We start from the raw sequence: 3,890 nt of genomic DNA on the forward strand, positions 1-3,890 counted from the left end.
TCCCCAGTGGGGGACACTTGAGAGGCAGCCACACATGGATGTTTCTCTCCCTTTCTTTCTCCCTCCCTTCCTGTCTCTCTAAAAATAAATAAAATCTTAAAAAACAAAAACAGAAGACGAGTCTGAGGTTTTTTGTCTGTAAGTCCTGAGTGGCTGAGCACTCCGTGCCTTGCAATGACTGTGGCCTTCCTGGTGTGGAGCACATTGGCTCTCCCAGACTCCTGTTCTCTTACAAATTTCATTGTCATGATCTCCTTAAGTATAAAATCAAGGTCAAGTGGCATATTGTTCCTCACCATCACAGTGATTAAAGCAGTATGTGGACCTATGTTCAGCCCAAACTTTTTTATTTTCATGTTGATACCCTTCCTTGTTGTCTACATAGCTCGTGTGCCATCAGTACTGATATGAAAGCACATTTCCAGGCTCTCAAAATTATTGTAAATAATACATAACATTAACTGGAAGGAAAATTTATTTCATTGCATTTGGTTTCTATAATCTATCCAAAGTGGGAGAGTTAATATGTATATAACTTGTACTTAATAGAGGATTTGGAAAGGAAACTATACAATCATATGTGTTTGGGAGTTTGGTGAAAAATATTTGGTGAATAATTTAATGAAACTGGTGATCAGCTCATTGAATCAGTAGAATTAGATGACTATGTTTTGATCAGTATGATGCTTGAGGAAAAAGGCAACATAACAAGAAAGAGCTAGTTTAGTTTCTATACTTTTTCAGTCAAAAAGTGAAGTGAGATCCTCGACTCCCTGGAGAGGCCCAGCCAGGTTGATTCAAGTATCATGGGTGTCTCGTGTTGTTCTACAGAAGGAGCTGGAAGTGATCAAAGCTCGAGACAGGGAAATGGAGGAAGAAGTGGAAAAGCTAAAGGAGCCACAGAATGAGGTGGAGAAGCAGATGAGTCCACCTCCAGGCAATGCTGGCCCAGTTCCATCTACCGAGGAGAAGACGGAAGCTGATGCCCGTTCCATCTGAGTTGGCCATGTGGACTATGGCGCAACGGCAGAAGAGCTGGAAGCACACTTTCATGGCTGTGGTTCAGTTAATGGTGTTCCCATTTGTCACTCTGTGACAAATTTAGGGAGGGTTTGTGACAAATCCCAAAGGGTTTGCGTATACAGAGTTCTCAGACAAACGGTGAGTGAGGACTTCCCTGACCTTAGATGAGTCCCTATTTAGAGGAAGACAAATCAAGGTGATCCCAAAGCAAACCAACAGACCAGGCATCAGCCCAACAGACCGAGGTTTCCCATGAGCCCACTAACCAGAGCAGTTTCAGATCTCCATTCTACGGTGGTCTTAACAGCAAGGCCCAGGGTCATGTCTACAGGGTCCAGGCTAGAGTGACTTCATGGTATTCCCCTTACTAAAAAAAATGTATATTAGGAGGAGAGAAAGGGAAAAAAAACCAGAAGATGACCTTGATGGGGAAGAAAAAAGATATACTGCGGAACCGAGGAGAATCCCATAGCTAACTGCTGAGGAGGGATCTGCTTTGGGGAATACGGGAAGGCCCGGGGGCCTGCTCATTCACTCTAGGGCTTCTCTCAGGACTCGACTCAACTGCACAAGCTGCTTCCCCCTGTTTCTCTGTCCCAATTCACCCCTTTGGGGGCTACTCAAGGGTAAGTGGGCATGGATGGTAGGAGGGGTTTTGTTTTTGTTTATTCACCCAGGGCTCTGAAAGGACACCCAACTGTTCTGCTCGTTCCCTCCCCCCCATCTTCTCCCTCACTTTCACAGCACCCTCCTGCTGCTCCTGTCCTGCCAGGTCAGCCACCCGCCGCACCCCTCTTTTCTGGCTCCCTGCTCCTCCAGGTTGCCTGGTGATCTATTTTATTTTCTTTTGTGTTTCTTTTTCTGTTTTGAGTGTCTTTCTTTGCAGGTTTCTATAGCCAGAAGATCTCCCTCCGTTCCCAGCGGCTCCAGTGTAAATTCCCCTGCCCCCTGGGGGAATGCACTACCCTTTTGGGGGGCATTTGGGGGCGTTTTTTGTTTTTCAGGGTTTTTTCTTTGCCTCCCCACTTTTTATTTGAAGGGAATGGGAGGAAGTGGGCACAGAGAGGTGGGAGGTGGGTTTTGTTTATTTTTTTTAGCTCATTTCCAGCTGGTGAGTTTTTTTTTTTAAGTACGTGTCATGAATAAAGTTGTTTTGGAAAAAAAAAGTGAAATGAGACAAAAGCTGAGGTCTGACCCAGTAGAATGAAATTCTGGGCTGAGAACAGATCGTATAAATGAGTGCACACCAAGACCTCTGTTCATGCTAATTATACTATAGTGAGCAAAACCACGTGAAAATAAAATAGGATGTAATAAAAGAGCCAATGAGCAAGCAACATAGAGGCAGACTCATAGAGAACAAGATGACAAGATTGGGGGGTGGAGGGACTGAGCAAAAAGGAAAAAAGATTCATGGACATGGACACCAGTGCGGTGATTTCAGAGGAGAGTATAAGGGGGGGTTAATGGTAATGGGGAAAATACAATAATTTTTTAAAAGAGCTAATGAGGCACTTAGGAGTTCTATTGGGCATAACATTTAGAAGGGGTTTCAGGAAAAGATAAAAAAATTAAATCCTCAGGGGAAGGGTATAGATTCTACATAAAAGGGAGACACTGTGTGTGAGTTCCTGCGTGTCTTGGCTAATGTCGATACACTTACCACTTCTCCCACTGGCACAGCGATGGCCTGTGAAATCAGCTGAGGATCTGTGGGTCCCCGTGTCCTCATCTGTCTTGCTGTCAGCGCTACTGCATGGAGAACACCTGAACACGGAGACCGCAGAGCGCTCTTCTCACAGCTTTTTCGCATTGGCTTTGGTACGAACCTGACAGGAGCCAGCTACCGCGGCTGTCTCTCCACCCCCAGAGGAGATAGAAGACAAAGGTGAAACAGGTCAAAGCTAAAAAAAAAATAGTTCTCCTGGAACATGGGTTTTCAATGATAAATAGAACAAGTCATTGAACACTTTTCCCTCATATATTCCAAGAGCTGACCTTCGATCTGCATAAATAGTTGTGTCCAACTAAAGAGCTAAAGATCTTTGAGAATACTTTCACTTGGAAATTTATGTACTATTTCCAAGAGTTTCATTTAATAAATAATTTGGCCAATAATTTATTGTTAGCGTTTCAAATCTAGTGGGTTTTTAAAAAATTGTTATTGTTGACCCTATTGCTGATGTCCCCATTCCTCCACACCTTTGCCGCCCTCCTCCCAGCCCCCACCCTCCCTTCCCTCTGGCCATCACCCCGCTGTTGTTGTCTGTGTCTACCAGTTCTGCATACGTGTTCTCGGGCCAATCCCTTCACCTTCTTTCATCCAGATGCCCACTCCCCCTTCCCCTCTGACAGCTGTCAGGTTGTTCCGCGTACTCATGCCTTGGTTTCTATTTTGTTCATTAGATGACTCATATGAGTGAGATCACTTAGTGGTTGTCCTTCTGTGACTGTCTGAGCCTAATGTTTGTCATTAACTTTGTTAGGTGGATTTCTAAGCTTTTTGATGATGATGTAATTGACTTCTATTTTGGTTCTCGAAACATACCTTTAAATGATGTTTTCCTAGTTTTGGTTTTGTCTCCTATGTTTGTGCTAAGATCCATTAGTAATATTGGAAGTCACCATTTTGCACTAACACCATAAAAAATTCAAAAGATTTTGACCAGCGAGGTCGCTGCTTCTTCCCTGAAAACAAAGCAACATTTTGATGAACTCATACCAGTAACTGACCAAGTTTCAAAATAGGCTATACACTGTGGTCCCGAGACAAATGGATTGCTGAACTCCTGCCAAAGTGTTCAGACAGTTGTACTTTTAGTCATAGGTTTTTATTCACTTGTGTACCACGTCTCCATTTCACACTT

At 43.7% G+C, this 3,890-nt stretch overlaps 1 pseudogene; it reads left to right on the plus strand.

Annotated features, from left to right (window-relative positions):
* The first annotated feature begins 796 nt into the window (after positions 1–796).
* LOC119004035 (polyadenylate-binding protein 2-like) lies at positions 797–1,430 on the plus strand (annotated as a pseudogene).
* Positions 1,431–3,890: the final 2,460 nt, after the last annotated feature.

Source organism: Sturnira hondurensis, unplaced genomic scaffold (genome assembly GCF_014824575.4).
Source record: "Sturnira hondurensis isolate 20B ecotype Veracruz unplaced genomic scaffold, ASM1482457v3 Scaffold0019006, whole genome shotgun sequence".
Lineage (NCBI taxonomy): Eukaryota > Metazoa > Chordata > Mammalia > Chiroptera > Phyllostomidae > Sturnira > Sturnira hondurensis.